Genomic DNA, 16,682 nt, shown 5'->3' on the forward strand with positions numbered 1-16,682 from the left:
CGTTTTAGGCGGAATTAGCTAAAGAGAGCAAGAAAATGCAGAAAAATTATACTTAATCACTCCAAAGTCTTTCTTTTGTCTCTCTGCTGCTGTAGAACTCTGTAGGGCATCAGACAGGAGCTTGCTGAGCTGTATACTAGCACAAAAACTTTGCAAATGCGGGTTTTATAGCAGGGAAATGAAAGAGATAGAAATTAGCCCAAAATGGTCAATAAACTACTAATGTCTGAGCTGAAACCACTCCTTCAGGGACAGATAGGCTGCTCAAAGCTCCCTCTCTCACAGTGAACAGAGAAACTCCCTTCTATCCAAGTAAGGTATGGGCAAACACAGAAACTTGTAACATGGCCCTGAATTCAGCACTAAACTGAAAACTGGACTATACTAGCTTAGAAAAGCAGGAAAACAAGTATATATATATATATATATATATATATATATATATATATATATATATATATATATATATATATATATATATATATATATATATACATATATATTTAGAAAATAAAGCAGATACAATTAAAACAACTTTAAATGCAAAGAAATGGCTATCACACTTGAGCGTGTAGCCTACTACAGTTAAACAGTTAATTTAAACACAAAAACAACTTTGCTAAAGTGCAGGCAGTAAAATAAGTACAATATGTAGCTGAAACAAGCTTTTAAAATCACAGAAACTTTAGAAAATCAGCGTTTAGGTGGAATTTGCTAAAGACAGCAAGAAAATGCAGAAAAAATGATACTTAATCATTCCAAAGTCTCTCTTTTGTCTCTCTGCTGCTGTAGAACTCTGCAGGGCACCAAGCAGGAGCTTGTTGAGCTGTTTGCTGTTAAGCCAAGAAAGCAGTTACAGAGAACAGAATCATCTTGCATTACTTTTATTTCTGGAAACCAAATTCAACACAAAAATCCAAAAAAAATCAAAGACAAATGCGATCCAGTAAACAATAAAGGAGATCTTCAGTAATTCCACATGATACTGCCACAAAGTCACCAAAAGTTTATTGAATAAATCCACAGAGTAGGAAAAAAACACTGAACTAAGGAAATTATTGTATAAAATTCATATAAAATTCATGGATTGAGCACTTTCGTCTCCAAATCGGAGACTTCATCAGAATCCATGAAATAAAACAAACCACTCATTTTATACATAAAGCATTAATTAACCAAGATCTTTTTAAATTGAATAATTGCCTATCTTAAAGGGCCAATGAGTTACGAATGCCTTTGAATACATCACAATACAAAAAGCATCACTATAAGAAAAACAAACCGAGGTTATTAAATGAAATACCATAGTACTGCATAAAGGTACTTATTAGTAAGATGAAATAAAAACTATATATATATGTGGAATATAAGGGAAATTATAGAAAGAAATTGGGGAATAATTCTAGGGAATAGAGAACTTATGTCATGTGTAGGTTTAAAACCACACTTCACATACAAGAATGTAACCAATATAAAAAGTATTCTAGAACAAGAAAATAGAATAAACACAGTACCTATCAGGGAAATCAGTAGAAAGAAAGGAACATTTGCGTGCCAAAATTGTAGACAGTGTCGGTACATTAGCAACACCTCCTTTGTGACATTTAAACACATAAATAGGACATTTTGGGCACAAAAGTATCATAATTGTCACAGCGAATACGTTGTATATATTGCAACTTGTTCGACATGTGACAATTATTATGTAGGAAAAACTAAAAGGATGTTAAAACGTAGGATTTACGAGCACACTTTAGCCATTAAGAATAAAGATAAAAATAATTCTTTGGCAAGACATTCTCAGGTGTGTCTGGATTTCAAGAAGTTTGAGTTTTACGTCCTAGATTATGTTGAGAAAAGTCTACTAATGGGAGATCTGAACAACAAATTAGAACAAAAAGAGACATTATGGCAGTTGTGTTTAGGTGCAGATGAACCCCCAGGTTTGAATGAAGCGATCAACATCAAATGCTTCCTATCATATAGGTAATTAGATAAATATGTCCTTTCACCATTTTTCTGAATCATTTGGAGTAGTAATGGTACTATATAATTTGGAGAACAACATATAGGGATGATGATTTTCAAGCCTAGATCCATGTGTATGTTTGTGCAAGTGTTGATACACACATGTGCATGTGTGTAGTGTATGTTTTCAGCGTGTGTGGGTGTGTGTGCAGGGTGGGAGGATTGTAGAGAGATAAGGATAAACCCAGCACACAACGTGAAGTAACCCAGCACACAATCATGTGTGTATATATATAATTATTTTTTAATTATATTTAGTTTATAAACATTTTTTTCAAAATGTTTCAACTTAAGATTTTAATCAAATATCGTTGAAATTTATTTTTGCACACCAGATATTGTTCAAATATTTTTAAATTATAGAATAATGTCACACTGATATGGTGTGTATATGAATATTTTTTATACAGAAATATTTTTTATACAGAAGTGTTTTTTATATATAAAATATCATGAAACTTCTTTTGGACATGCACCGAACAGTGTATACAAATTCAAATGCTGATTATTATTGTAAAAGTAAAGTAACATCATTTCCTGTTTGTGAGTATAAAACCAGGAGGTTGGGAGGCTTCCTGGTTTTTCTGAGGAAGTTCACGACATAAATAAAGAGTGGAAGAAAGCGCTAAAAACAATTTGGCTGTGTGATCATTTTCAGTTTCTTTCCAGTCGCTGAGTATTCAGTCTTGTATATATATATATATATATATATATATATATATATATATATATATATATATATATATATATTTATGTGCTAAAACCATGTATGAATGTTTTGTATATAAGTACAAGATAATAAATAATAAATAAATGATGAATAAGTAAATAAATAGTGCTATATAATAATGCATAAAATGTAAATAGGAAAATATAAACTCCAGCTCTATTCAGTCGCATACCGTCTGCTCAGAGGTGACATGTGCCTGACATACAAGGCCATGTCCAACCCGGAACTAATGGACATGCTCCACCTCAAAAAATCCAAATCCACCAAAACCACTAGAGCAAGCGACTTAAACCTTAGCACGGATATAAATAGGACGTGCTGGAGGGATAGATTTATCACTCAGAGACTCCCTATGCTGTGGAATAAAATCCCGGTCCATGTGAGGCAGAGCACCTCGCTGACTCTGTTCAAGAGAAATCTAGACCTGTGGATGGGAGATCGTAGGTTTACCCCGGGAATCATCTCTGGGTCACTGCTGGACAGAGGCACAACAAACTAATGGGCACAGTATTTTTTCATATAAGCCATATAAGCCACAATAATTTGGGCTAGGCTTATAAATGCCTTAGGGCAGATAGCCTAGTATAAACCTATGAACCTATGAACCTATAATATGTCAATATTCATAAATATAAAAAATATATATACAAAAAAATATATAGTAATATATATAAAATACATATATATATATATATATATATATATATATATATATATATATATATATATATATATATATGATGTATAATTTCATAATAGACATGAATGTAAAGGTACAAGGAACATATAAATAAATAAATAAATAAATTATTGATAATTAATTATCAATATAGCCATCCATATTATTGTTTATGTTTTTTTGGGTCTGCTACAAATATTTTCAGTGCTGGGGTGATGGAGATGTGGTCATTTAGACCCTTCCCATAACAAGAATCCAATCTGAGTTGCCACATCATTTCTTTAAACTCTAGTTGCGTTTCCCACTCTCCACCCCTATCAGGACACTTGACCACCTCTATAACCCAGAATTTAAAATCAGCTGTTTTACAAGTTAACACGTGTCTGTACAAAGTGTTATTTTCATTTTGTTTGTTGATGTCCCTCACGTGTTCATAAATTCTGGATCTTAAGTGCCTTTCAGTTTTACCCACATAATAACACCAACAAACTTTGCAATATGCAAGATACACCACTCCTTTAGTTTAACAGCTGCTGTAGTCCTTGGCTATTAAATTCATTCTAAGACTGGGTAATCTTAACTCTTTTTGTCCAGATATAAATGCACACTGTGCGCACCTGCCACACTTAAAAGTCCCACATTTTTTACTAGTACTTTGAATGTTAATCTTTTTTCTCTCTAATATATTCTTGATATTCATGTTCCTTCTATAACTATATTGTATATCCATTTTAAATACATCAGTTTTAAATGACATATCCCTAAACATCTCCCAAGTCTCATTAATACATCTTCTTAACCAACCTATTCCCTGGTGGTATGTAAGGGTAAGGTATGGCATTCCATTGGAACTGTTTTTATTTTTATTTTTGTTTTTATTGCTGTAACTATTCATATTACCATTGCCAGTGTTGTCATCCAAACCATTTTCATTGCTACTATTCGAATTGGTGTTTATATTGGTGTTTATATTCAAATTGGTGTTTATATTCTTAGCTAAAAGTGGGGTATACTTTCTTTCATTACATCTCCCTTCTTGTATTTGATTAATTACATCACATATTAGTTCTGGGGGGGTATCCTCTCTCCTGGAACAATTTGCCAACATGTTCAATCTCTTCAATAAATTCTTTGTCTTCTGAGATCATTCTTGCCATTCTAATCATTTGTCCCTTCAAAATGTTCCTTTTGAGTACATATGAATGGTCACTATCAAAATGTAAATAAGCATTGGAAAAATGTTTTTTCCTATAAATATTAGATTTGAAACACTTATTTGAATAATCCTTGTCTAACCTCACATCCAAATAATGTGTACAATCTAATCCAATTTCATGTGTGAATTCTAAAAAGGTGGTAGTTTGGTTAATATATTTAACAAATTCATCAATCTTACTAACTGGCCCACTCCATACAACAAAAATATCATCCAAAAATCTATAGTATTTGGCCAAATACATATAGTAGTCGGATGAAAAAATATATCTAATCTCCCAGCACAACATAATAATGTTCGCATATATCGGCGCACAGGCAGAGCCCATTGCTACCCCTTCTTTTTGATGAAAGTATTCCCCCTGAAAATAAAGATAGTTATATCTTAAAACTAACTCCATATTTTCAAGCACCAACTTGAATTCGTCATTATTTAAAAAATTCATTATGAACATTTAAAAAATTATGCAAATCAAGGTCGATCAAACCCTGCATCAAATTGTCATCCAGTATATCAATCTGTCTATATGATATATATATATTTCATTTTTCGAGGCTCTATTATTTTTGGTCTCTTTGTCTAGGATGTCCATCATTTTTGTAGTGTAATCTTATTGGTCCATAAGCACGACACCCCCACCCTTGTCCGGTTTCATGACTCTAATTTTTTCATTACCACTCAGCTCCTTTAGCAATTTAAGTTCAACTTCTGTTAAATTACTCCCCGCGTATTTATTAGATTGATAGGACATATGAATTCTGTTGGTTACACATTTCTCAAAGTTCAAAATTTCATGGTGCAAAGGAGGATTAAATGTGCTTATTCTCTTGAGTGTTGTATCTTTAATTAAACAATTCCTGTCCTTGTATATATGCATAAAATTCAATTTTCTAGTAAATAATTTAATATCCAATAAAATATTTTCAATATTCGTAATTTTCTTAGGTACAAAGGTGAAACCTTTGATACATAAATTAAAATATTCATCATTGATTTGTAGGTCAGTATAATTAAAAATGTTAAAATTCTTACTAGTTAAAATAATTTTATTGTTCTGTCTTACTACATCTAAATTTACCTCAGTTCCAATTTCAACTTGTAGGTCCTTCATTGATTATCTGTCCTACATTGATTATCTGTTGGACCTCCCCCCGTATTGGATATTGCTGTTCCCCATCACCTGCGCATAGCAATTAATAGAAATGAGCCCAAAATGGCCAATAAACTACTAATTTCTGGGCTGAAACCACTCTTCCAGGGACAGATAGGCTGCTCAAAGCTCCATCTCTCACAGTGAACACAGAAACTTCCTTCTATCCAAGTAAGGTATGGGTAAACATAGAAACTTGTAACACAGCCCTGAATTCAGCACTAAACTGAAAACTGGACTATACTAGCTTAGAAAAGTGGGAAAACAAGTATGTATATATATATATATATATATATATATATATATATATATATATATATATATATATATATATATATATTGTTTTAGAAAATAAAGCAGATACAATTAAAACAACTTTAAATGCAAATAAATGGCTATCACACTTGAGCGTGTAGCCTACTACAGTTAAACAGTTACTTTAAACACAAAAACAACTTTGCTAAAGTGCAGGCAGTAAAATAAGTACAATATGTAGCCGAAACAAGCTTTTAAAATCACAGAAACTTTATAAAATCAGCATTTAGGCGGAATTTGCTAAAGACAGCAAGAAAATGCAGAAAAATTATACTTAATCATTCCAAAGTCTCTCTTTTGTCACTCTGCTGCTGTAGAACTCTGCAGGGCACCAAGCAGGAGCTTGCTGAGCTGTAAGCTGTTAAGCCAAGAAAGCAGTTACAGAGAACAGAATCATCTTGCGTTACTTTTATTTCTATCAGATTTGCTTACTGACATGCACTAATGCCAATTTCAGGTACACAACTGATGGCGAAATCTTAGTGCATACATAAGACTTTTCTTACATTTTTTGCAACAAGACACAAATTAGCAATAGCCTATGTTCAGTGATAACCAGTAATGGTGCTTGATGCCAAATGTTGCACTATGGATGAGGACAGAAACAGCTATTTGTGTCATAATCCATTTATGGCAATGTATGACCAATGATCCTGTTTTATGCAAAGTATCACCTAGTATATGAGTACAGAAATAACTACCGCTGTTCAAATGCCATTTACGGTAATGTGTTGCGCTTATCTATTTCTCGACCAGATTAAAGGTTAGAAATTTGGCAAGAGGGCAGAGATGAAAATGGGAAGCAAGTACAGGGAAGAACATTAGGTAAGCAAATTAGGAATAAAAAGGATGAAGATGGAATAGGAGCATATCTCAAAACGTATTCTCAAAGTAATAATGATAATAGTTACAATCTGAAATTGTTTGGATCATGACATTTTGTAACACATCATTTGTGTGAATCACACACATGGTTGTAGCTGATAATTATGTGTGAGATATTGACTCACTGTTCATATTGATACCGGATGATATTGGTATGAAATATTTACATACAGCAACACTCCATATATAATAGCATGGAAACAAATGCAATTATTAGATTCCATCTTGCAGAATAAAGTTTTTCTATTCCATGAATGCTACTATAAACAAGCAAAGGGTATAGCTATGGGGACACCCGTAGCTAATACCTATGCTAATATAGTAATGAACCAATGGGAAAACCAGTTATTTATTATCAGAATGCAATCCCCATTACAAAAATGTCATTTTTTATATGCGTTTTATGGATTATTTGCTTATTGTATGGCATGGCTCTTTGTTGCAATTTGAACATTTTGTGCAATACATTAATTCAACAAATGATTTTCTAAGATCTAAAAGTTCTGTACATTAAACACAGATGGATATTCTACATATAACATTGTATAAGAACTGCAGAGGGGAAATTGAGACAACATTATATAATAAAAGAAGTTAGAAAGAACACTTACTTACATAGAACTAGATAACATGGGTAGCAAAATTGGACACCATTGATCAAACAATGAATGGTCAAGTGGATGAAATAATTAATGTTTTTTGCAGCTAGAGGATATAGCCAACGATAAGTACAAGCAGCAGAAAGGGAAATTGAAATAGGGAGGAAAGGAACTACAAAACCAACATTGTCAGCAAAAATCAGTAATAATCATAATAATAATAATAATAATAATAATAATAATAATAATACTGTATTAAATATGATTGATAAGATTTGTAAACAACTGAATAGGTGCATGATAACATATAACAGAAATACGCCATTAGTTAAGAAAACAATTATGAAAATTTGGCCTATAGTACACAATTGCCTTGCTTTAAACAAATGGACATGATCATTTAAGTTTTATATATAAGACAAATAATAATCTCAAAAATATTTTATGTTATAAAGAGCAAGAAAAATATTAAATCATATGCAGAGTACAAGACAAGGAACACACACAAACGTTATAAATGTCATTTTTGTAAATATATTAATACAGTGACAGTCATCATACACCTGGTCAAACATATACCATTTTATGTAAGAACTTATGGCACCTGTGATTCTAAAAATATTTTATATATATATATATATATATATATATATATTCATGCCAAGTATGTGAAGCATTTTATATAGGAAAATCCAACTGAAAATTAAAGGAATGCATAAGTGACCATATGTCAGAGATATGTCAGACATAGACAAATAGAGACCAATGCATTCTGTAGACACATTAAAAAAAAAAAAAAAAAACAGGAGATAGCCACAGTTTCAAGTTTCTTATTTTACAAGTTGTTCCAGAAAGGTTAAGAGGGGGAGATTTAAAGAATGAAACAGAAAAGAATGAGAATAATTGGATAGTCAAATTTAGAGTGCAGTCATATCCTGGTTCGAATGAGTCATTCATAGTCAAACTTGTACTGAAAGAGCTTAGAAATAGGATTAAATGAAATACATTTTTTAAGAAATATATTTATAAAAAATATATTTTAGTTATTGTAATAAGGTTTTTAAATGTTGGTCACATAATTTTTTGTGTTAGTCACATGACTTTTCATTAATTATATGAGGAGCTGCTTGATTTTAAAGTGATATCTTTTGCCCAAAGCAGCTATCCATTAGTGAAAGTATAACCTACATTTTAAATTGTTCTACATTAAAGCCTTTGTATTGGAATATGTGGGATTGGACCTCTTCCTTTTTTTTAATTGTTTTTTGTATGGTCTTGACTCCCAGATTCTCAAACTGTTATCCACAGATTATATTCCTTTCCTATATTCATGCTGGCAATAGTGTGTATTACTTTTTATACTAAGAATGTCTTATAGCCTGTTGTGTATTATGTTTCATAAAACTTCATCTTTTGAACTTGGGACACTACTGTATCTATAATTATATTTCCCCTTAGAGACAGGCATGATATCAGCCTTTTGCCACTTAATTACTACTTTGTCTTTCAAACTCCAGCCAGGCAATCTGCCTAAAATAGGACTCGTTCCATTACAAATTTTCTTATTCCTGCACAACAAGAGGCTAATTAACACTTTTGCTTCCTGCAATCTTCTAAGCTAGGAATCCACTTGTTTCCTGAGAGATTTTCTCCAAAATCCTGTACTGAAAACACACTTTATAATGTCTAATAAATTATATGAGTTACAAAAAATATAAAATATAATAGCTCTGTGGTAGACAATGGGCTATACACCAGTGTTAGTATGAAAGGTATATCAGTATATGCTGATTTTATATTGTATATTTATGAAAAAAAACTGTATTTTATTTGAGGAAAAATACTAGTTTTATGGTCATACAAAGGGTTATGTCTCTAAGTGTGCAAGACAGATTTGATGTTATCAGTGACAGAATTGTTCTCTTGTTCAAGAGCTTTCCAAAGATGTATGACAAGAAAGGATAGCATGCTACTGTTACATGATATTACCAGATCTATGCATGTTATGCATGGAATCATTTCACAATATTTCAAAACAACATTAATCTACAAAATGTTTATGTTAGATGGCAAGCATTAGTGGCAGCATTGTGTGACTTCTTGTTTTGTATACAATGGTGCCGTTTGTTCATTTGTAGATTACACAGTTTTGATGAAATCAATGCAGTTATGAAAATAAAGATATTAATCATGACTGCTTTGTAATAGACAATTTATATCTCAGAATATCTTCACATAACCCACCATGGTTTAATGTAATTTTTGCAAATACTCACTGCTTGAATACACCACACCAAGACAGTGCCCACTCTTTTTTGACTTTATTCATGTTCACATGGAAATGTCACATTTTTAATAACTTTTTACAAACATTCCTGAATAGCTTCAGCTCTGCATATCTCATGCAGACCATTTCACTGCAATGCTGAGCAAATCATGTCTGCATGTAGATGCTACTTTGCTGCCTTTGTTTTACGTATTTACCATTACCAAGACTTCAGAAATTTGACTTTGAAAACAGTTAGTGACAAGCATGCATGTTTCAGGAATACAGGACAGTCTCTTTTAAAGATGAATATATAATCTTATAGGATACACAGGAATTCTGATTTCCTGACAAGTACTCTCATGTAGGAATCAGTGACATCCTGTTGTTAATTGGTTCTGGATACAGTCTTTTTGGGGGCTTCAGAGGCATTATTCCTTATTTAAATTCAGTTTCAGAAATGTGTACATGCTATACCTTCTCAGAAGCATTGCTTCTCTTAGCTATATGTGTTCCACTAGCTTTTAGTCCAAATAATGTCTTACACTAAATAATTTGATCATGTGTTTGCTCCTTTCTTTATTCTCACTCTTTATTAGATTTATAAACTCACTGATTTATTTTTAACATTTTTTCAAATACAAAATACATGATGTCCTTCCATATCACTGTTGTAGTATTCTTTACATAAGTGATTCCCTGCCAGGTGTAGCCCAATGTCTGGCCAGTATACCAATGTTGTACATCACATGTATGCTCCCCACACCAGGCATAGGGCATAAAGGTGACATACAGATGTACATACCTCAGAACTTCTTTGCCTCCAGTTCAAGCACCATTATTGAACATCAGTCTGAATGCTTCTTCTGTGCTGGTTACCAAGCCATGTTTTATATAAGCGCCCCTTTGGGGTTTTCTCTTTTATATTTCTACACTTATTTTTGTGAGTTTACATTTTATCCAGAAAGGGAAAATGTCAGTGCTGGAGGCAGATTCCCCATAAAGATCATAATGAGCAGTGTCTCTTCTGTTTGGGTGCTTCTCATGACCAAAAACAGTATTCAATCTTCCAAATGTTTGTCCTTAAGACCTTACATAATCATCTCTCCTCCTTGTCAATTTACCTGGAGAACTAATGTCTTAAATTGGTGCAAGGTGCTATGGCAGAATCTTTCCATCCCAAAAGTTAGCCGGCTGCCATGAAAAAGGCCAAAAAACTCAAGTCTGATTTAGCTGCTGTCCAGCCTACCCTGGGCATTTCTCTCGATGCTGGTGAAAGCCCAGAGGATTTCCCAGTTGTTGTCTCAGATTCCTTTACTGCAACCTTGTCAGTGACCGGCATGGATCCAACTTCTTGCACATCCTCTGAGACTCTAAAAATGTCTGCTTCAGATGATGAGGTGGAACCTTGGCTGATTATTTTTCAGAGACTGAGGGGGATATTGCACATCCTAGATTGGGAGGAAATTCCTACTACATTGGTTGAGTGTCAGCAAGGGTCTGAACCTCCTAGGGTTAAGGCAAATGATCCTCAGAAGAAAAAACAACAAAATAAGCATACTTCTCCTGCGGCTAAAGATCCCAAGCATGAATTGCAGGATTTTACCTAGGGGTTGTTTAATGCTTTAATGGCTTTAAAGCCTCCTCAAGGAGTACCTGCTACTCTTTGATAAACTACTCCCCAAAGAGGCCTAGAGTGCAGGGGTCTTGTGAAGAGGATTTGGATTCTAGGGAAGAGTCTTTGGCATATTCCTCTCAAATCCCCTCATCCTTGCATCATGGATCTGATGAGGAAAATTCTATTAGTCCAACCTTTCCTTTAGAAGACATCTCATTAGAGGACACTATTTTTCACATGATGGAATATTTCAAATGGGACTGTTCCCATGTTTCTGATATTAAAAAGCAGTATTATGGGAGGGTGGAGCCTAAATGGCTAACTGATAGCAGCATCTTTTTGGAGCTCCACAAAACTATTCTAAAATACAGGAAAATAATCAACTGTAACAATCTAAAATAACAACAACTTATTTAGGAATATACAACCTTTCTTCACATCAAATTTGAAGAAAATCTACTGAAACTTTCCTGTCAAAATTAACTGGAGTCTATAACAACAGTGTGGAAATAAGCAACTCAAAGAATTCCCACTCTGAAACTACACTGAAAAAGGAAATACAACTAATGTCTACCACTCTACATGAACTTTCTCTGAAAATGGACAATTTCAAGGACAATCTAGAAAACCTTAAAGAGAGTTGTCAGAAACAAACTCATGTACTGAAAGAAATGTTAAAATGACAACAAACTAAAATTTCTGACATTGAAACTTCATTATGTGACATAGATGGGAGACTTAAAGAGGAGGAAACCATAGTGAATACCTCTTACAACAAAACAACTGGCTAATAAATAAAATAGATGACCTAGAGAATAGAGAAAGGAGAACAAATATAAGGATCTTTGGACTACCAGAGAAATCTGAAGGTGAGGATATCATTTTGTTTTTAAACTCTTGGGTACCTGAAATACTAGATTTAAAAGAAGGACTTTCCAGTGGCATAGAGAGGGTGCACACAGCCATAAGTAAACCAATACCTTCCTCAGCAAGTGCTCCTCCAAGATCTATAATAGTAAAATTTCTGTCATTCCTGGATAAAGAACTTATACTTAAATCAGCATGGAGGAAAAGTCCGTTAATCTACAAACAAAGTCAAATAAGATTTGACAATGACTATTCCTCCAGGGTACTGGAACTGAGGAAAAAAACTTGGCCACCTGTGAAAATCCTTAAACAAAATAAAATAAAAGCACAACTTGTCTACCCGGCCAAAATTAGACTCTTTTATGCAAACGACATGAGAACTTTCAACGACTTCAAGGAAGCATCTTCTTTCATCAAGAACAATAACATAATCACAATGCCAGAATAAATGGAATGGTTACCATCCACATCCTTAAAAAGATCCTCCAGAAAGAATACCTGGACTGATATGAAGAAAAAAAAAAACTGATCTTAATAACATAGCTTCATCCAATTCTCTCAAAGAATCTACAAAAGAAATTACATAGTGTGAGAACAAAGTACGCACTTTTAATTTTCCTTTTTCCAAATATTTTAATTTACTTAATTTTTCTTATCTGTCTGTTATTCTCAAATATAGTCCTAGTCATTCATAACAATAATACCAGAAATTGAACTTGAACTAAAGATGCAGAACTCATGTGGTTATTACTAGATTATTATCAGCCTATTAACACATCAGGGAACAATTTGGTATATAAATATCTAACTACTTAGATGAGAATCTGTTTCTGTTGCTGTTTTGATTAATTTTCTGAACAATAGGTTAACAGTACTGCTTTACTAGACTTGAATTGAGTCCAAATACATAGGGGTAATTGTTTCACAAAAGGGAAAAATAATAACTTCTAATATTTATTTATTGTTCTCCATTCATTTGACAAGCGTAAGCTTGTACCTGTATGAAAGAAGGGAAAATGTTATTTTAAGTGTAATTGTGTTACACATAATGTCTTTTTATTCCCAGTCATATAGTTTAAACTTCTCTTAAGTAATAACTTTCATTTAATCATAATAACAAAATGAGCAACAAATTCCAAAAACTGCATCCTGAGAACATGTGAGTTGACTATTTTTGACAAGCCAGTAGTTGCGAGTCTCCTTATATTCTATTCACTTGCCTTGGCTGCTACTCACATATTATCTGGTTGCTACTCACGTATTATCTGGTTGCAAGCACTATATACATTAACGTTACTTCACATAAATTATCCAGGAAGTGAGTTACAAACCTATATATTCAAAACAATCATTTACACATGGACTCTTCCTAACTCACATAAAAATAAATGCCCTGTTAATTAACACCAATATTGATAGTACACTCAAGCATTACTACACAACTAGCACAAAAAAAAACAAAAAAAAAAAAAACAGACAAGTAACGAAATCCAAATAAAGTTTAATATACACTCATAACCACGGACTTTAAACTGTTCATGACTTTTCTCTAGACACGTCAGTTGACCAGAGGTAATTAAGGCAGATAGTGGAAACAATTATCAGTAGTGGAATGACAGAAAAGAAATAAGGAATTGTAGCCATCTACATTAACCATTAGCCATCCACATTATCTATTGGTCTTCCACATTATATGCTTGCCACTACATTAACCAAGCAGCCATGGAAAGTTAGTTTAATCAAATAACAATTCACAATTATTACAAAGTGTAACATCAAAGTCATAAGATCTGTCGTTTGTTTTGATCTCATGAAATCATTAAGTAAATTGCAAAATGGAAGAATACAATAAGGATGGCATAAGACACTTATAGTAGCTATACTATTGTATTCGTACATGGCATGAGCTTCCACTCTAGCTCCTTGTTACAGATAATATGTGCCTTGATTATTGATTTTCAAGATATGAAGCTTGATGATGGAAGGTTAGTGGAGGAACTATAGAATTAAAGGGTTGGCACACATTGTAGAGGAGAGATGGTGATGAGACATCTTTCTTCGTGAAGTGATTTTAACACCTGTGGAGTCCTGTTGACATGGGAATGGAAAATGGTTGTGAGTTTGTTATTAATTTTGAACAGTTACCTTTTTTTCTTGTACTGGGTTCACAGTGTTAAATGTACTTAGTGCATTAAGCCCACCTAGCACAATAAACTCAAGCAGAATGTCATAAGTGACGTAATGCAGGAGGGCGTTTACACAATCAAGCAGTCTGACCTGTGGGAAGTGCTCCACCAGGAATGGACTCTTAAAGCACACTGCATACTGTTTGTTTTAGTAAAGGAAACCCGTTTCTATGGCAAATCTTACCTAGCTTTATTAAGGTTCTATGATGCACAAAGCCTAAATATATGAAGAGGAAACATTATTGAGCATTTTCTCACTTACACACAACTAAACACTAATTTAAAGGCAAAGTTATCTTTACTGATTAATGGCAATAATCTAGTAAGGACTATTAAAAGAACTAAACCTTCCTATCCCATTCTATAGTTAATTAATTAAATACACTACAGGAAACTCACATATTAATGAATACTCTAACACAAGCTGGAACAAGCACTGCACAGCAAATCTGAACCTGTAAAATCCAAGAAACTCAGAACGAGTTTATTTAATGAGAAAAGTCAATGTGAACATTTGTAAGGTTAATGTATCAAATACATATTAAAGAATAGGTATTTTCTAGCACTATGTAAATAATTAATATCATAAAATAATTTTATTTTCATTACAATTCTTTAAAACCAACATCAGTTCTACCACTGTATAAATTACCAATGATCTAGAAGCACATATCATAACATAAGAAAGCAAAGAGAAGGATATGAGAAGCAGTAAAATGAAACCTGTCATAGGAATATTCTTTGCTGACATATCGTTGTATCAATAATTTGATTCAGTATGCAGTAACAGGAAGGGGGAAAAACAAAATGTCTATTAATCTTTACTGAGTTAAATTGCATGCTAATGTTTGATTCATTCTTGTATTTTAATTTTCGACACAGTTCGTCCAGGTGAGAGACTATTTTCAAGAATCTACACTTTGTATGGAATTACATTTGTTTATTATTCTTTCTTAGATATGTAATATATAGGAAAAAAAATAAATATCTATCACATTTGTTACAACATATTTAATCTCACAAAAGTTAATATTCACTACTTATATAAAGTTACATGACTGCATGGGTAGTGAACTTAATCTTAAATATTTTTTAATATTTTGTAAAATATTCTGATGGTTGTTGATTTTGGTTACAAATAATCACCATTATAACAGTTTGTTTACTAGTGTAATTGTTATAGGCAATTTGCTACTGTCTAATGAGTTATTGAAACATTTTTAATTTGTCTTATCTAAAATCTGATATAATAGACTGGTTAGTCAGAGAACAATACTCTTACACTCATATCTTAGAAATATTTTTAATAATTGAGATAAATATTACAGTCTACAACTTACAGCATATATATGTACTCTGATGCTAGTTTACTTTAGTTTCATTAGTTATTAATCTAATAAATATTTATTACTTTTACTTTTATTTTTGATACAACTCAACATCTCCAGTGATAATAAATAGAGCCCAAAAGAAGGGTATCTATTGCTTTTCATTTTGAGGTTAGATAATGGATATAATCTGATAGAACAAATGTTGTCTATTAGATTAGGAGTGTACATCCCTCCATGTTTGTTAGGGTTTATTACTAAATATTTGACTATTTGGTTTTGTAATCTTGACTTTAATATTTTCTTCCATACCTATTTTTGGCCTGAATACAGTTTCATCTTTTGCTTTCTATTAGAAAAAATCAATCTGATCATAATGCATAGAATAAACAGCAAATTTATTAATTCCTGGGATAATAAGATTAAACTGAATAGGACACAAATACAAACATAGTTTAGCAACATGGAAGTAACACTACTTTTGCTAAATATTAATTGTTTGAATAATCCCAGGAAAAGATCAAGTTTACTGAAATACTTAAATCTAAACAAAGCTCAAGTGATATTTCTTCATGAGTCTCATTTAAAAAAAATGACAAATACATATGGAATCCAGATGAATACTTAATATTATCTCATTCTTCTTACAAAAAAAAAAAAAAAAAAAAACAGAGGAGCAATGATACTTTGGAAAAAAACCACTAACCCCAAATCATTTATAATTATGAAGATAAAGAAGGACTTATAGCTATAGTAATAATAAAATTCAACAATAGAATTTGGACACTAGTAAACTTATATTGGCTTCCTGGCAT

The sequence above is a fragment of the Protopterus annectens genome, chromosome 1.part1 (genome assembly GCF_019279795.1).
Source record: "Protopterus annectens isolate FY-2018-M chromosome 1.part1, PAN1.0, whole genome shotgun sequence".
Lineage (NCBI taxonomy): Eukaryota > Metazoa > Chordata > Ceratodontiformes > Protopteridae > Protopterus > Protopterus annectens.